Raw genomic sequence first — 18,730 nt, 5'->3', positions numbered from 1 at the left:
TACGCTTATAGTGGGCACTGCCGTCACCGGTATCCTCCGGTGGCCATCTCGGTCGTCAATGTTTTCGTATTACGGACTTTGGTGTTTGCTGTGACACATATATCGCCCGTAGGTACATCCAATTTTGATAATTGACGGGAACTCTGTTCTGTTGTGAGTGTTGTCTGAGTCAACTTTCGAAATGCATCGGATTCTACAGCGCTGCACTGCAGGTCGACAGCTAATATTATGTCTTCACTACAGCAATACGCTGCAGGTTTGATTCCGATCGAGAAAGAACGGAATAATTTGTGTGATGAAGAAAATTTATCGTTGTTCGTCGAATGACTTTATGCTTGTGCCTTCTATGTCGCTTTCCCGAAGATTATACGGTACTCATTTATTAAGTTGAACTTTCGTTGAGGTGTATCTTTCGGGTTTATCGCCAACGTGGATTGCCAGGTACGTCCTGCTTGGCGATCGATCGCCAGGTACGACGACGTCCACATTGAGCCTTACGACTGAAGCCGTGACGTTACTGAGCCATTAAAACGATCGACGGTATCCTCATTCGATTCTTGGGAATAGCTAAAGCTTTAGCGACTCGAAATTTCGTGGGCAATTGCCTTCTATGTTTCCATATCTGGATTTATCGGGTCACCTTTTTGTCAAAATGCTATGAGAGCTCTCATAGCATTTTGACAAAAAGGTGGCACGGCATCAATCACGACAAATCGGTCTGTGTCGCGACGTGCACGTACGAACGGTACCATTGCAGGAAAAAAGTTCCGGTTGATGACGTACAACAGGGGTAATATGGATTTCTTATCTGTGCTGGTGTACGTCACACAGGTGGAGATACGGGCCAGTTCATGTGATAATGGGTAATACTAATAACCTCTAAATATATACGGTATACGGTACGTACAATGCACTGCAGCTTACACTCTGTGTCCCATCGATGCCGCTAACAAAATCTCGCCTTCTGATAACATGGGTCGAGGTAAAAGGCTTTTGTCCATGTTTTCAGCGTTAGAGTTATATTGCCGAGCACAAATTTGAGGTTTAGGATTACACTCCATCCCGAGTCGCTGTACTAAAATTCAATGCGCTACTTCACCAACGTCGAACACTTCCTGTGTTCCAGCATAGACCTTAAAGGTCTATGGTTCCAGCTGCGAGCAGCCGACATGTTTACACTCTCCGGTCACGGTTCATCAAGGTCAGTTCGCGCATTGATATTGATTCTTCGTACTGAAGAATTTTTACTCTCTTTTTAGTCTTTCTATGATAAAAATAACCAGTTTCATTAAACTAATAAATTAATGCTATACTAAGTATGAAATATAACAGATTGGTGCAGATATAGAGTCAATCCAGCGTTTAAAAACGGGACTACATTATCAATCGCGTAATGATTTATAGATCGCACTTCCGTAATCGTCATGAGGCTGATCGGCGCGAAGTTAGATTTTAGTACCATCGGCCTGTGTCGGCTGCGTACTTGTGATCAGGAGTTATTTAGTGGACAATTTCGTGATCTTTCTATGGAATCGCCAGCCAAATGATATCACATAGTTGCAAAAACGTGTATACAGTACCAGGGACAGGCGGAGTTCTAAATTTGTGAACGCGAGCGGCAGTAAAGATGCCGTCTATATTTCTGAGTACGGTATTTACACACAGCACGGAGAGACCTGCAACCGGGAATCGTCCAGCATCTGCGAGCCGTTCACAAATGTAAGTCAATGTACCGTTCGTCTGTACATCGCTATTATGTTCTGTAATCGTTGTATTGCAATGTTTACCTAAAGATAAATTTTCGTTGAGTACTGATTCATACTAGAATTCACTTTCGTTTCACAACAGTTAATTACTTACAGTAAGTGCTGAGATTTTTGCAGATTGTCGCCGTCGTGTATGTAAACAACATACGGCGAGTTGTCCGCTGTCGGACATTTTAATCATTATTAATGTAATTTCGACCATGAATATTTATGCATTTTCTGCTTCAATTTTTCAACTTGATTTTGTCTCATTTTCAAATAATTATCGATTTCTTTCATGAAATTTACAATGTTTGGTCAAACGGTAAAGACTTACACTCTTCCCTGAACGATTTATATTTTTCAGAATCCATTGCTGGTACACTAAAGGGGACAAGAAATTCAGAGAACAGAAAGCCAAATCGCAGCCTTTGACAGTAATGTAAATGTTACATGAAACTTCTCAAGTCAAAAGAAAATCTTGGCATGATCATGACACTTATGTGGCATGAAATGAACATGGCATATAAAATAAATTGTACCACAATTGAATTTAACCTTTTTTTTCTCTGTCGTTTTTTTATTAATAATAACTTTATTTGCGCTGACCATTGTTTCGCATGAAACTGGTATTTCAGAGCTTAGTTGGATAAAACACATCTTGTGCTGTCCACAGTCTGCCTTAGGATTTGTCAGGTTTTCATTCTTAACTGTGTCACTGACATTGGCCATGTCTACACCAGTGATTCTACAACTTCTGTGTACATATATCTGAAATGAACTTATATTTTTGGAGAAGATAAAAATTTTGAAACTTGTGGTACAATAGGTACAATACAAGAAATTTTGCTGTCACTTAATTGTGTTACTTCTTTGGTTTTCAGTATCTCTTGTCTATTATAATGTATTTAGTTTTCTTACTATAACTGAAATTGGTAAAAGTTTATTCCAGAGCTGACTGTTGTAGAATTATACCAACTTTTGAAGGAAATTTTGTATGGGTAATTTGCAGCAAATTTTCAGTAACATTCAAATTAATTTGCCGCAAGTTTGCTGCAAGGATTGTGCCGCAAATTTGCTGCAAAGAGTTTGCAGCAACGTTGCGGCAGTGAGTTTGCTGCATATTTGCAGCAAGTTCACAAGAAACCTAATTTGCATCTGAAAAATGAACCACCCGCATATTTGCGGCAAATAGTTTGCTGCAAATTTACTGCAAAGCTTGCGGCAAATTTGCAGTAACGGTTTGCGGGAGGCCTAAAATTTCGGTAAGGGTCGATTTCAATTGCTGTTCATGGATGTTTTTGGTAATTTTTTGCCAGAAGTATCAGCAGACATTTATCTTGAAAAGGTTACTTTCTGGGTTTGACTTTGTATTTATTGTTTATCATGCATTTTTGTGTTTTGAACTACTCTGAAAACCCATGAAGTTGTTTCCACGCCATCCATTACGGGAAAGCTCCATTAACTTAGGAATACCTGACTTCCCTAGAGGATCAATTTCACAGACCTGCCTTTCCTACAATGGCACTACAATGGCACTAGCTGAATTAGATAAAGATATTAATGTAACATTCAAACCTTGGGGATTAAGTCTTCTGTTTGTCACCCGAGTTAGTCAGGCAAGGACTCGGATTTCAGGTACCATGCAAGTTAATGCAGCCTTCCCCAATGCTTTCTATGATGTGCCCTTATATTGTACCCTCTTGATCTCAAAATTGGATTTTTTTTAATATTTTGCTGCTTTTGATAAGAAACCAACATACCAGCAATAGCTTCCTTATTGACATTTTGGACTTCCTTGCCGAGACAATATTCAGGAGATAAAACCAGCGTATAAACTTTTTTAGAATTTTTGTCAAATTGTGGTGATATCCATTTTGTATTGGCCACATTCTATGGAATCCAGCAATACTAGTAAGTAATTACTGTCAAAATTCATATCTGTCATTAAACTATTTCAGCTAGATAAAAAGTTCTAAACTAAGTCAGATTTGTTCCTTTGTTATTTGACTGAAATGATCATAGCAGAGCTTTATCATTCACATTCTATCACAGCGGTATTGGCCTGAACCATTTTGCAGGCAAATTTGTCAAAACACATCAAGCTGGTTTAGAAATATAAGGGTAACAAATTACTCTTTTCACCAGTGCTGCATGCCATGGTTGCCATCAAAGGTGTACAATTTTGTGGCTGATGATACAAGTCAGGTCAGGTCAGGTCAAAATGGATGACAGTCACTATGGTTCTGCTATAAATGACAGTTTGGAGCAAGAGTAGATGACCTACACAGTTGGCCAGTCCCTTAACATATATCCCACCACAGTCTTACATCCTTAACCTTTTTACTAATCTCATGCACATTAGCACTACTTTGATCCAAGTTACGGTACATCCAGTTTTCATTATCACTACTTATGATAAGAACACCACACACATGGTGTACATGTATGACATCCAATCTGGTTATCTGATGGTATCACTACCCACAAACACTATCAGTGCTTCTATTGTAGGGTACACGACCGTGATTGCAGCCATTCTCATCACTAAACCCAGGCCATTGGTAGTACAACATGGCCCTACTTTTCCACCAAGAATATTTGCCACTCCTTAATGCTCTTTTGTGCCCCAAGGGCACTTGTTCAGAGAAGTGGTAGGGGTGTGCGGCCACAGGTATAAAACCCAGTGCCCATTTTAGACCTAAAATCTTGTTTTTTTAGGACCCCATTTTAGACCTTATGACCTTTGACCCAGGTCAACAGTCATAGTGTCAAAATTTGCAAAATGTTATACAGTGAAAAGCAAGCATTGCACGACCGGCAAAGCCTACCACTATACCGCATATAGGGCTATGTTGTTGCTGGCCAAACCATGATAAGGAAATACTGGTGAAAGAAAATATCTGTCACCCTCACCTAATTTTGGTCCAGCTTCTTACAATTATCAGTTATCTGCAGTTACTGTCTGATTGGTGTTTTTTTTAGCTCCATATAATATGCATATGTATATATGCAAATGGGAGGTATTCGTATAAGGTGGAAAAATGTCGTCTGTATGTATGTATGTATGTATGTATGTATGTATGTCCGTCCACATCAAAACTCCTAAACCGTAGCACCTACTGTCTTAGTATTTGGTGTACAGGTGCACCTAGGGGTGGAGATGTGAATTTGTTCAAATGAACATGTCAGTGCCAAAAATATGCAAATGAGGGGGGAAAAAGGAAAAATCCTGCAAATGGCTAAAACTCAGTAAGCAGTGGTCAGATTTGGTTGAAACTTGGTATGCAGATTTCTTTAGGTATTCTAAAGTATGTGTGCAAAAATTGGGATGAAATTTGCATGTTTGTATTTTTAGGGTATTTTTTCAGTTTTTAGTCAAAAAATCTTGTTCTCTGAAATCGCTCGTCTGATTGCTATGAAACTTCATATTCATGTTCCTCAGAATGACCTCAGTCATGCTTGTACAAATTGTATTGATATTGTCATATTTGTAATTTTGGGGCAATTTTCCCAATTTTTGATAAAAAAAATTTTATCCAAAAACTACTGATTTGATAGCTTTGATATTTGGTATACAGGTATCTAAGATTAATCCCAATATAATGTATTGAAGGTATGTTGAAACTGGCAATTTTTTTATTTTGGGGGCAATTTTTGCCTTTTTTGGTCAAAAAAATTTTCTCCTAAAACTTGTGATCTGGTAGCGTTGGTATCTAGTGTACAGGTTCCTAGGGTTGATGTTAATTAGATATATTTAAACTTAGGATGAAATCTGCAATTTTGTATTTTGGGGGCAATTTTTCTCATTTTTGGTCAAAAAATAGTTTCTCAAAATTTACCAGTCTGATTGCTTTGATATTAGTAAAACCGGTTCTTAGGGTTTTTGTTAATAAGATATATTGAAATTAAGTTGAAATCCGGAATTTTGAACTTTAGGGGCAACTTTGCGAAACTGTCAGTTTTACTGGGATATCTTTCATTTTGTATTTTTAAGATTTTTTGGTAATTTTATACCTACTGGAATTAAGAGTATATAATGTGGTGATTTAGTAAGCATTTGATATGGTAAAGTGTATTTGGTGTTGAAATGCGGTAAAAAAATCCGGCAGATTTTGAAAAAATTCCAAACAAATGCCAATAAAAAATTCAGCCAGAGAAGGTTTGACAAAAAGAAAAGGTGGGAGAGTGGGGAAAAAAGAATACAGAGTGGGGAAAAAAGAATACAATGGATCGGATAAAAAAGATAATGTACCTCACCGATCTTCCAGACACCATCCCTCATCAAATGGTCCACCCCGATGTATTTTTGTGCACAATTAACCATGCAGTGTATTTTTTTTAAGATGTCAAGTTAGATAAGGATTTGAAAGGAATAGTCAGGTTCACCACAGTTTAACTTTATCTCTTGTGTCATCATCCTTGTGTACTTGGTTAAGTTTGTAAGTTGTTCCAGATGTGATGCACCAGCTGTTCTGGAAGAAAACAATGTTTACTTTTCCCTGTATAGGGTTTTCTGAGTAATGATTTTATGTTGAAATTTCTCCATGTATCTGGTGTATGGGCAAAGTGTAAACATTGGTTGCATGTTATGTATTTCAGTCCATGTCAAATATTGTAAATGAAAAATCAAGAACAGTTTACTGTGTGCTTGTAAAAGATAACATATTTGTCAATACATAAACTGCCTTGCAGATTGATTGTCTTAAAGATTATCACAGAAGTAGAAAAGGAAAAGAAACTAATCAAATTGCTGTAACATATTCACTCTCAGTGCCTGTATAGGCCTATACTTAACTATTTTATCATTACATTCAGCTGTTTGTTATATCTTTATCACTCTCCATGGGCCAAGGCACACTTGGGGTCAATGTCATCACTCTGTGCATGTCAGTCTGTCTGTACATGTATGTCCATGTTTCATACAATTGTTGACTTGTTTTGATAACTATATGGGAGCGAACAGTGATGTTGTCACTATTTTTAATTCAGAGATTCACAACAAGCCAGGCCATTCATCCGTTCATCCGTGCGAAGCAATGTGGCCAAGGTCGACCTGTCGTGATAAATACAAGGAGTAGTGGAGTCACTTTGTTGGGATACTTTCTATTGGGCAAAAATCTTCCATATATAAACTTCTGACCAATCAGTGACAGTGTTTTAAAACAAAGTAGATATTTACTTTGGCTAAAATCAGGGGGTCCCTGCCACAGAAAAAGATATCAATATTTATTGAGTGCAGCTCAGAACCCTGCTAGCAAGACGGAAACAGACGGTTGAATTTGTTCTTGTGCGGCACTCAAAAATCACCCCCATTTTAGACCCTGGTTTACAGTGGAATTGATACCCCCATTTTAGGCCAAGTTCCTGAAATACCCACCCATTGGGCGGCATGCATACATATTGGCATGCACAAGTAATGGAAGGTTACATTGCTTTCAAAAGCTGCAGGCAATACTAAGCTATTTCCTTCACCTTCAAGCCAAATTGATCCATTAGGTGGTCAGTTTTGTAGTTTCTCATAGATCAGTTTCAGTCATAGAAACTAAATTGGCACATACTCTCACTGTCTCAGTGTCTCTTCTGAATCAATCATAATCAATGTAAAATTGCTGAATCTGCACTTTTGTACAAAGGGACATTTCCGAGTTGTTTGCATCAAGATTATTGAATAATTATATTAGTTACACAAAGTGCTCCTGGCTTTTATTGAGTTTTTGCGTAATCACAAGATGAAAATCCAGATTTATGCGCAGCTTAAAGGTGACATAAAGTTGCATAAAGTTGATCTTTAATCATCTTTACGCAGCATAAAGCTAGAACTTTATCCACCTTTATGCTGGTGCATAAAAGGGTTTAATGGCCGACTAAATTTAGTCACCTTTATGCAGGATATTACAGATGCATAAAGATTCACATTTATGCATTTGAGGAAAACATCTGATGCTCTATTTATGCATCTTTATGCACTGCATAAGTAACACCTTTAATTCTTTTGGGTCCAGATATCAGGCTGCTTGTTTTCAAATTCATCAGCTTTCCGTGGTTCGTACTTTCTTATCAACATATTTTGGTTTTTTTTGTATACTGTCAGTATTACTTTAATATCCAGCATTCTGGTCTTAAGCATAGCCAATGTATATGTGGAAAAACTTTGTTAATTTTGAAAAATGAATCTAAATCATGATTAAAATTCAATTTTCAACTGTAGCAATGTTATAAAGTCCGTGATGATCAGATGCATAATTTGTTGTACTTGAGGATTCACTTATTTACGAACACAATTAACATCAATGCCGTACTAACTGCTTTGAATTCTATAACCAATCTAACACACACAAAAATATCTAACAAAGCAAGATCTGAGAATAGGTATCTGGTTTAATTATGTTTATTTGAAAGACTTAAATTGCAGACTTCATCCAAGTTCAATGTATCACATTGATTTCATCTGTAGAAATCTGTTACTAAATATCAAAACTATGAGAAGGGCACTCTTTGAGAAACACTTTTTTGACCAAAAATTGCAAAAGTGGCCCAAAATTACAAACTTGAAGATTTCATAATAACTTGGAATATCTCACAGTTTGCTCATCCCTTAAATATGTAAACCAAATATCAAAACTAAGACAATTGCTGGTGGTGAAATAAATTTTTCGATCAAAAATTGACAAAATTTTCTTAAAAATACAAATTTGCATATTTCTGCACATTTTAGATTGAAATGTCATCCCTAGAGACTTATATACCAACTATCATAGCTATCGACCTGTAGTTTTGACGAAGATTTTTTAAGATTTTTACAAACAAATTACAAAAATGGAACAATGCTAACTATAAAGTCACTTTGAGTGAACGCATATCAAATTTAAAAGCAATCGCAAATGCAGTTTCAGAAAAGAATTCTTTATAAAAAAAAGCAAAAAATACAAATTTCCCAGCGATTCCAACAAAGTGTAGTCAGACTTGTAGTTTCAGACACAGGCTCTCCTTAGCCGGATAGTCAGCTAAATAGATCGGTTTTCAGCTCAATCTATCGATCCTGTAGTCAATATGCCTGCCACTGCAACCTAAATACTCACAAGGTGTGCAACAGAATCACTCAAAAAATGCACCACCCGATTTGCCAACTGGTCGTGCGCTCGAACAAAACGTTCAGAACTACACTCATATACCTAAACACTGCCTGCAGAATGATTTTACCATGTGACGTCATATCTTCTACCGTTGATTGGTTCAACAATTCATCACCAGTGACGTCTTGCTGTGACCTTTGTTTTGGTCGTTGATTAGCCAATCATTGGTAGAATAAATGACGTCATATGGTAGAATCGTTCTGCAGGCCGTGTTTAGCTGAGCTTGGCCTCAAAACACTGTCTATTCTTCAACATGATGAAAGTAACACGTTCATCAGCATGATTTTTGAGGAGATGGTTAACTTTGTGATCCAACTAGGTATATGGGAGTGTAGTTCTGAATGTTTTGTGTGTGCGCACGACCAGTTGGCAAATCGGGTGGTGCATTTTTGAGTGATTCTGTTGCACACCTTGTGAGCATATGGAGATGGATCGAGCCGAAAAATGTATTTGCAGACTTCCCAGCTAAAGAGTGCCTGTGGTTTCAGAGAAGAAGTAATTGTTGGTAAATGACAGAGGGAAGACAGAAAATCGGCCTATTTGTTAAGCCTAGCATTGTTGACAGTATTATTTGCTGCCCCTCCACATTTAAATTAAATTCTGTCCGGTGTAGAGCTGTCCGTGGTGTTTACATTGTCCTGTGCAATTCTGGCCGGTGTGGAGCTGTCAGTAGTGTTTATATTGTCCTGTGCCATTCTAACGGCCCATGGCGTGGCATCATCGGGCTCCGGCCTGATGGAAGCTGGTCCCTCAATGCGAGGTAGCCTCATTCCTCTCTGCCTCAGTGTAAGTGTTTTTTCATACGCAGTATGAAGCTGCCTCTTCATCTTTTTAAGTTTTTTTCTTTCCCAGGTCAACGTTCTGTGAACATAAGCCGTGGTATTTCCACTTTCGTCTTTCTCACTATCTTCAGAGGATATATATTCCAGTGATAGTATGTCCTCGGCCTTTTGCTTTGCCTCTTCCGGCCAGTCCACTAGGGAAAGTCCAATTGTAGATGCTTTAGTTTCTGTAATAATGATAAACACAATAAATCATCTGAGCTGTGACATTATTTATATTGTTTCCATATTTTTCACGACTTTATAAATTGTCACTCGGTAAGATTAAAGGGAAACTATCTTACCTTAAAGATTCATTAGCTGTAACTTTGGTCATTTTTTTAATTTGTTTGTTCCGTTGTATCATCTGCAGTTTCTGGTTTGAGTCCCTGAACCATGGAAAATTCCCAATGTTTAGCTCATAAATATACCCTATATGAGTATAATCTGCATTGTTATTGTTTAAATTTTGTATTCAGGTACGGACTAGAATACATTTATCAACAGTAACAATGGTCGTTTTACATACACAGGTTGTGTTGGCAAGCAGGACACCGGGCATTGGTCATGATGATCAGATTATAGTAAAATTCTGTACTTGATACATTGAAACAGAGTGGTGAAAAATTTGTAAAAAGTTACAGCTAATGACCCTTTAAGTTTTTTTTGTTCAAGGCCTGTGTTGGCATCAGAGTGTCTTGCAAGGAAATTTACTTATTAGATTACAATTTCAATAGGAAACAAATGCTATGTCATTCCACAATCCTCTTACAGATAAAACAAATTTGACCCTATGAATCACGTCCCTGGCCTTTAAGAACTCTGTCTCTTCTAGTCAACCACAATTATGTGGTCTTATCCCAAGAAATCCTGAAATGCCCAGTACATTGTTCATAAACAAGCAACAACCATGATTGTTACTGGTATATCTTTATTTAGGTATGGGCTTGAATGCAATTTAGGAATATTAACAGCAATGGTAATTACACAAATTGACTGCGCTGAGAAGGTGAGACTCTGGTGTTTCATATTTTTGTTGGGAACTGAACAAGAAAAGGAAGTTGCTACATGGAACAAAGATACTGAAAAACCAAGTTAGTAAGTTAGGTGGTGGAGTTAAAAAAATCCCAGCTATTCTAAGCAAGTATTTGGTTTACTTTTTAAATAAGAGTAAATATTCCAATGATAATTTAGGTCACAATAGTGAAGCTGTTTGTTCTCTGGCTTGTTTACGAGCAACTCCCATTTAATTACAGGCCAACATTAGAGAAACATTTGGTTGATTGACTTTCAAGGAATGTCAGTGACATCATCGTCTCTACAGGAAATCATTCACTTTTATATGAGCTGATTTGCATTCTAAGGTGCTAAACATGGACCTTGAGGCTAGACAAAGTGGGTTGAAGGTACAGAGGCCATAAGTGAGGAATAGGGTATAGGCTATTCAAATTCTGGTGCTGGAGAAAGAAACAATTAACCCAAATGTTTGAATAAAGGTAGAACACACCTCAGGGACAGAAATTCTGGCCTTCAAATTTTATCAATTTTCTTCTGACCTACCTCTTGTGGGGGCTCATTTTGAAGCTTGTGGCAAAAGAAAGTTTTCACTGTCTTAGTTTTTCGAAAATCGAAAATTTTATTTTTCCCATAGAGTTAACACGGGATGGCTGCCATTTAAATTTCAATCTTGAGAAATTGCAAGTTATTTGTCTCTCTAGTACCAAAGTTTGCACGGTGACCCCTGATTTTTATTCTTGCTTTGGTAAGAGAATGGTTGAAAGTTTCACTGAGGAAAGTTTGACCAAACGTTTAAGTCTTTCACTTTTGAGATGCATATTACCTTAAAAAGGCCTCCATTCCTGTGTTAACTCTCGGTAGAAAAAATATTTTTTTGACTTTTGAAAAAACTAGGATGAAGTGCTCTTACACCAAGAGCTTAAAATGAACCTCTACAAGTTAGAGCAGAAAAGAATTGAAAACATCTAAGAGTCCAAATGTTTGTCCCTGATGACCTTATACTGAATTTATATTGCTTCGTCTTTCTAATACATACCCTCTCTCATTCTTCCCTGTTTTCGGCATGCTTTCTTGTGTTCTTCTGTTTCTCCTTTGCGCAGTAGTCTTTACTTTTTTTTCTGCTCCGAAAAAATATCCTTAGAGCCTCTGCAAGGATGAAAATAAAAGTGTTAAAAATCCTATGAGGAAAATAAATTGTCATGAATCATCATATTACACTAACTATTATGGAGATGAATAATAAACATATTACATGCATCAAATTCATATGCGGAACATCAAATGTCCTATATGATCACTTTGCAATGATTTAGCAAGCGGCATGGTCATCATAATGAATAAAACTATTTTCAACAACCTAAAAGTGACACGTTACACCCTTTGCATTAGATATCGAGTTTTAGAAAATTTTGCATAACAATATTTTCATGTAATGTCTTCAAATCAGAGCTCAAAGCTCACTTATTTAGTCAGGCATTTGCAGTGTAATATTACAGAGTTTTCACACCATTTAAATATTTTTCTTAATTATGAAGCCAAGTTGTGTTAATTTTTTCAGTTATGTTTTGTAATGAGCTATTGATCAGATTACTGTAAAAAGTACAATATAAATGAAGAAATTATGAGTATTATTATTGTTAATATTATTACTATTATTGACATTTGCTGTGAACTTTCTCTAAAAAATCCTCACGACCCCCACCCCAACAAATATCAAATGTCCAGCCCCTTGTGCCAAACATGTTCAAATACAGCATTTCTATGTTGTCCCATACAGAAATTCATCATCATGAGATTTGTCTGATAATAAAAATGTTCCAAAAATTCATCATAACACTTTGTAAACTTTCATTTATGTCTTATTTGGGAATCTGTTGACCAAATCCACACAATCAGATCAGTGTATGAGAGTAAATGATATTCTTATAACAGATATGAACTGAATATGCTCACGTGCATTACTGTGATTGGTTGACAGAATGACAAGAACATTAGATAAAATGTGTGGGGAGGGACGCTGTTGACCGTAGCTATGTGAGCCACGTGTGTGAGACCGCTCCATGAAAACCTCCAGTTTTCAGTCTCTTTTGTCAAGAGTTTCCAGTTTAAGACGGTCAAATAGTACTTGTGACCACTCAAGGGTCCAGTGGCGGATAAAATGGGTGTTACATTGATGGTATGGCGGCAGAGAATTGGAAATTTCCTTCAACCCAGGCAAGCGAAGACGTGCAGTGGACGCCATATTGGAATCAAGGACAAAGTGACGGTGAGCGCCTTTATACGGCTTGCTTTGGTTCTGTGTCTTCTGTCATGCGGGGACATAGAGAGTAATCCTGGTCCAAGGGGACAAAACAGGCAACTATCTGGCACTATTCGAACGAGGCAAAGTAGATTAACCGAGGGACAGTTTGCTACAGCTAGTCCAGAATCCGACACTTCACCAACACACACGCAACGCCATGACTCGGACAGCGATAACATTGTGGATCAGCTGAAGACTTTCATCAATGCCAAAATCTCGTCACTCCACCAGTCACTTGATGAGAGATTCACAGAATTAGAAGAAAAGGCAGAAAGGAGGTCAAGTGAATTGAAAGAAGGACTCAGAGGCGTAGAAAAGGAACTAAGCGAAGCCAATAAACGTATCGCAGAGTTAGAGGCCGAGAACACAGAATTGAGAAACAAAATGGAAAGGATGGAATCACAACAGGACTATAATAGTGGTCAGCTTCGGCGAAACAATTTGATTATCCATGGGATTGAACAAGTTGACAACGAAACCTGGGACGATACAGAGACAAAGGTTCGAGATTTTATCACCCAGAAACTGGAAATTGAAGGTGAGTCGATGGAAATAGAAAGAGCTCATAGACTGAGTAAAGCGAGAACCAACCCGCAACCCATCGTCGTCAAATTTAATAAATACAAAGATAGAGAGAAGGTGTATCATGAGAGCAGGAACCTATCTCGGGACAGCGGATTCAGGGTATCAGAAGATTTGCCCCTCTTGTTCGTGAGAAACGTAGGAAATTAGGACCATTCCTTGAAGCCGCAAGAAAAGACAATAAGAGAGCATCTCTGCGCTATGATAAACTAGTCATTGATGGGGACGTGTTCGTGTTGGACTCTACCAAGACACCACCACAGTTGAAACAACTTCAGAATAGATAGGGGTGTGGCCAAGGTCGTGAATCTAACTCATCCACAAGAAACAAAGTCGACACGGTTACGGCATATAGTACGAACGAAAATGTATCACTGCAAGGTCAGCACAATAATATTCCAGAGACAATTTCTGTATTGGACAATCACTTATCATTCATAGTTTGGAACATAAATGGGTTAAAAAATAAATGGAGCAATAGTGATTTTTTACAATTTTTACACAAATTTCATTTCATCTTTTTGACTGAAACATGGGTTTCCACTGATCCTGGATTATCATTATTTGGCTATCAGAGCTATCATGTTAGTCGTAGCAAAAGAAAACATCTTGGGAGATTTTCCGGGGGAATTAGTATTTTCTACCATTCACAATTTTGCAAAAATGTGAACATTTTGCAGAGTGAAAATACCGAGGATATTGTCCTGGTATTATTGGATATGAATAACCTCAAGATTGGGTTTGCAATTGTTTATTTTTCTCCATGTGGTTCAAGCAATTATGCTGACGATCATAATTTTACCTACCTTGAAGATGAACTTGCCATTATGTCAGGTAAATTTCCAGATTTTCAATTCATTGTGTGTGGCGACTTTAACGCCAGAACTGCTTGTGGTATTGATTATATTGAATCTGATGACACTACATTTATTCCTGTGAGTGATAACTATGTAACAGATGAAAACATTCCCCATAGAAGTTCTATGGACCATACTGTCAATTCTTATGGTTATTTATTGCTTGAATTTTGTAAACATACGGACTTGAGAATTGTCAACGGGAGATTATTTGATGACTGTAACAAAGGGAACTTTACATGTATAAAAGAGCAAGGGGGGAGTGTAATTGATTATGTGCTATGTAAATTTTGAGAAGTTTTCCTACTTTTGTGTGTCAGATAGAATTGAATCAGACCACCAACCAATAATTTTCAATCTCAAGTATACATCTCCACAGACTCGGAGAGCTTCCAGTGAAATTGCCAATGAAAAAACATACTATTGTAAATATATGTGGAATGAAAGGCATAAAGATTTGTTTAATGCCTTCTGGGAGGGTAGACAGGGGAAAAACTGCTTGAAAGATATTGTTGATGCCCTCGATAGTAGTGATATTACAAAAGCTGCTACTGTGTTAATAAATTCTATTCAGTCCTCTGTAGAGTGTATGAAAGTTAACGTTTCAAATGTATCTACCTCTTGTACAAGAAGATGTAATTTTACTTGGTGGTTTGATAACGATTGTCATCTATGAAGAATACAGTTCGTCGAGCTCTAAATCGTTTTAGAAATAGTAGGTCCAAAGACTCCCTCAATACTTACACCAACCTCAAGAAAGATTACCAGTTGCTTTTGAAAAGTAAGAAGAAGTGTTTTTATGACAGCGAGAGAATGAAAATGGAATTACTTAGCAAACAACCAAATTCCAAAGATTTTTGGAAGCTTATCAACCCAAGTAAGTCGGGTCCTTCTTCGAGTATGGAGGTTAAAGATTGGTATGACTATTTTTCAAACCTTTTCTCAGAAAATATTGTTCACTCTTCCACTGATGATAAGGACTTTTTGGAAGATGTACGTTCTTTTCTACAGAATTTAAACTTTACAGATACTGTTGATGATACTCATGTTGATATGGCTTTACTTGATGCTGAAATCACTTTGGAAGAACTGGAATGTGCTCTTTCTAGACTAAAAACAAACAAAGTCCCAGGGATTGATGGTATTACTCCAGAAATTTTAAAGCATTTACCACGACAACTCAAGAGTACTATTGTTCTTATTTTTAATAATATACTTAATACTGATTGTTTTCCAAAAGAATGGGCTGAAGGATTTATTGTACCTTTACACAAGAAAGGATCAAAAGAGTGTGTAAATAATTATAGAGGTATAACACTTTTATCAACAATCAACAAAATTTTCAGTGACATCATTTATCAGAGATTACTTTCCTGGTTTGACACTTACCTTCCACTTATTGAAGAACAAGCAGGATTTCGTAAAAAATATTCCACAGTAGATAATATCTTTATTCTTGACACAATTGTCCAGAGATATCTAGCATTGAGTGGAAGATTGTATTGTGCTTTCATCGATTTTGAAAAAGCCTTTGATCGCGTAAATCATTGTTTATTGTTTTATAAACTGTATAAGGCTGGGTTCAAAGGCAAATTATTTTCTGTACTACGCTCCATGTATAGTAATGTAACAGCATGTATTCGTTCTCCTGCCGGTATCACTGAGTTTTTTAGGTGTGAGCTGGGAGTACAACAGGGTAGCATTTTGTCCCCCCTCTTGTTCACTTTGTTTATCAACGACATTGGCCAAGCTCTTCATCATGATCATGCTGGGGTACATATTGCTGCTATGAAATTGTTCTTTCTTCTTTTTGCCGATGATTTGACACTGTTTAGCACTTCTCCTATTGGTTTACAGAGATTACTAAACAATTTGTCTCGCTATGCAAACAAATGGAAATTAAAAATTAACACAGATAAGTCTAAGATCATTGTTTTAGGAAAAAAGGTCGTCTAAAAAATTGTGAAAATGGTTCATTGATGGACAACAAGTTGAAGTTGTACCAGCTTATAGTTACCTTGGTGTTTTGTTCTCCAGCTCAGGTCTGTGGACTCGTGCACAGAGGCAAGTTAGCAACTCAGGCTAACAAAGCTCTTTTCATTGTCAAAAAGTCTCTCTGTAAATTTCATTCTATAGATATTTCAGTAGCCTTCAAAATATTTGATAGTAAAATTTTACCAGTGATGATGTATGGTAGCGAAATTTGGGGGCTACACTCAGGCGAACAGATTGAAATTGTACACAATAAATTCTGCCGTTTTATCTTAAATCTTTACCATAATGCACCTACCTTAGCTGTCAAAGGAGAACTTGGTCGTTATTCCATTCGTACAATCAGAATGACCAGAGTAATTCAGTACTGGTTCAGATTACTTTCAATGTCACACCAACGGATTGCACGTCATTGTTACGATTTTCAATTCACTCAAGCTGAATTAGATAAAAATTGTTGGGCTAGGGAGATCAAACAATTACTTTTTTCAATGGGAATGGGAGAAGCCTGGTTGAACCAGGGAGTTGGCTGTGTCAAAACATTTATAAATTTATTTAAACAGAGATGTAAAGATATTTATATTCAAGAATGGCAAGCTGGTCTTCCTACATTTCGCAAACTAGATACTTACTGTATACCCTGCTTATGGGGTATACATTTCCCAGCTTATACGATATGCAAGAGCATGCAGTTCATATGGTGATTTTGTAGAGAGACATGGCAATCTCTCTTTCAAACTGTTAAATCAAGGTTACACCAGAGCAAGACTTGTCTCTACATTCAAACGCTTTTTTGGCAGGTATCGCAAGCTGGTAGATAAATACAATATCTCTCTTCGACAAATGATCATTGATGGCATCGGTGACATGGGGCCTTAGTTAGTGACCACTACCTATCTGACTTACAGATTGATATATGGCGGGTGCCACATGTGGGGCAGGATGCGCTTACTATTTCGAAACACCTGACATCACTTCTTGGTCTTTTGGCCAGAGGTCCATATATCTTTCTTTCATGAATTTGACTTTGTTTGTGTACCGTCTATTTACTGTCTGTTCTGTGCTGTTTTGTGTCTATGTTTACAACTATTGTCTTACAAATTTTGACCTAGTGTTATTGGATTATGGATTGGTATGATTGCGATTATTTTTCAAATGTACTTTGGTAGGGAACAGTATTTAGATATACTAGATAACAAATTCAGAAATTGCTTATGTCGCTTTAGAATCTCAGCACACTCACTACGTATTGAAACTGACAGACATTTACACAATGAACGTTCAGAGAGGATCTGTAACTTTTGTGATGCAAAGAATGTAGAGGATGAATTTCATTTTTGTCTAGTATGTCCCTTTTACAAAGAGCTCAGAGAAAAATACCTACCTCGCAATATTTATCAATTTCCCTCCTTTGAAAAATTTGTAATGTTATTGCAATCTAACAATGCTGCATTGTTGCGAAATTTATCAAAATACATTTTCTATGCAATGAAGAAACGTTTAAATGCATCTTCACAGTGATGTAAACATTTTTCAATTTATAGTCATGTAATATTCAATGGCTGATTTGCAAGATTTTCTTATACAGCTGCCTTTCCAAGAGAATTTTCGCTTATTTTCGTGTACATCAAGGCCGGTGGCCTACTGTATGTGAATAAAATGATTAATTAAAAGTGTTGGAACCGATTTTGTTTATAGTTGGGTGGCCAAGGTATTTTTTTCTACTTTTGACAGTAAAGTTGTATGGTACGAAGGTGAAAAATAAAAGGTTGAAGGAGCTTGATTCATTCAATCAAAAGTTATGAATTTTTTAATAATGAAAAATGACAATTTTTGGCTTTTTCGTCAAATTTCTGCCAAGAATTCAGTCTCATGAAAGTTCGACAATCTGTTAACTTTGTATTTATCTCATATAGAAACATGAAAATTTATGTTCTGGATCAAAATTTTGTTCTTATTACAGAAAACCGGAAAATGGAAAGTTTATAGTACTCAATGTTCAGGGAACTTTCAATATAGGTGAAATGGCCATGTAGAAGATGACTTCCTTGTTAAAAGTTTTGAAAGTCAATGTTAAGTTAGTCTTGGTATTTTGTAGATTATAAGATATTAGCTGTGTTACATTTTTATATTTCTGTCAGATATAGTACGTTATGACACTGTGATATAGTATTGACATATACATAGCGATTTTTTTTTTTTTTAAGTATTTTTTTTAGCTTGTCTCTAGTGAACAGGCTTGCGATTGGTAAAAAAGTAATGTCTACCACCGAGGGCG

General features: G+C 36.8%; 1 long non-coding RNA gene across 1 annotated transcript; it reads left to right on the top strand.

Annotated features, from left to right (window-relative positions):
• The first annotated feature begins 1,498 nt into the window (after positions 1 to 1,498).
• Positions 1,499 to 2,302, top strand: LOC139146355 (uncharacterized). Its single transcript, XR_011555121.1, has 2 exons — positions 1,499 to 1,719; positions 2,113 to 2,302. It is a non-coding gene; the product is annotated as an uncharacterized lncRNA (long non-coding RNA).
• The last annotated feature ends 16,428 nt before the right edge of the window (positions 2,303 to 18,730 follow it).

This window comes from Ptychodera flava, chromosome 12, assembly GCF_041260155.1.
Source record: "Ptychodera flava strain L36383 chromosome 12, AS_Pfla_20210202, whole genome shotgun sequence".
NCBI lineage: Eukaryota > Metazoa > Hemichordata > Enteropneusta > Ptychoderidae > Ptychodera > Ptychodera flava.
This window is presented reverse-complemented; position numbering and strand designations above follow the sequence as displayed.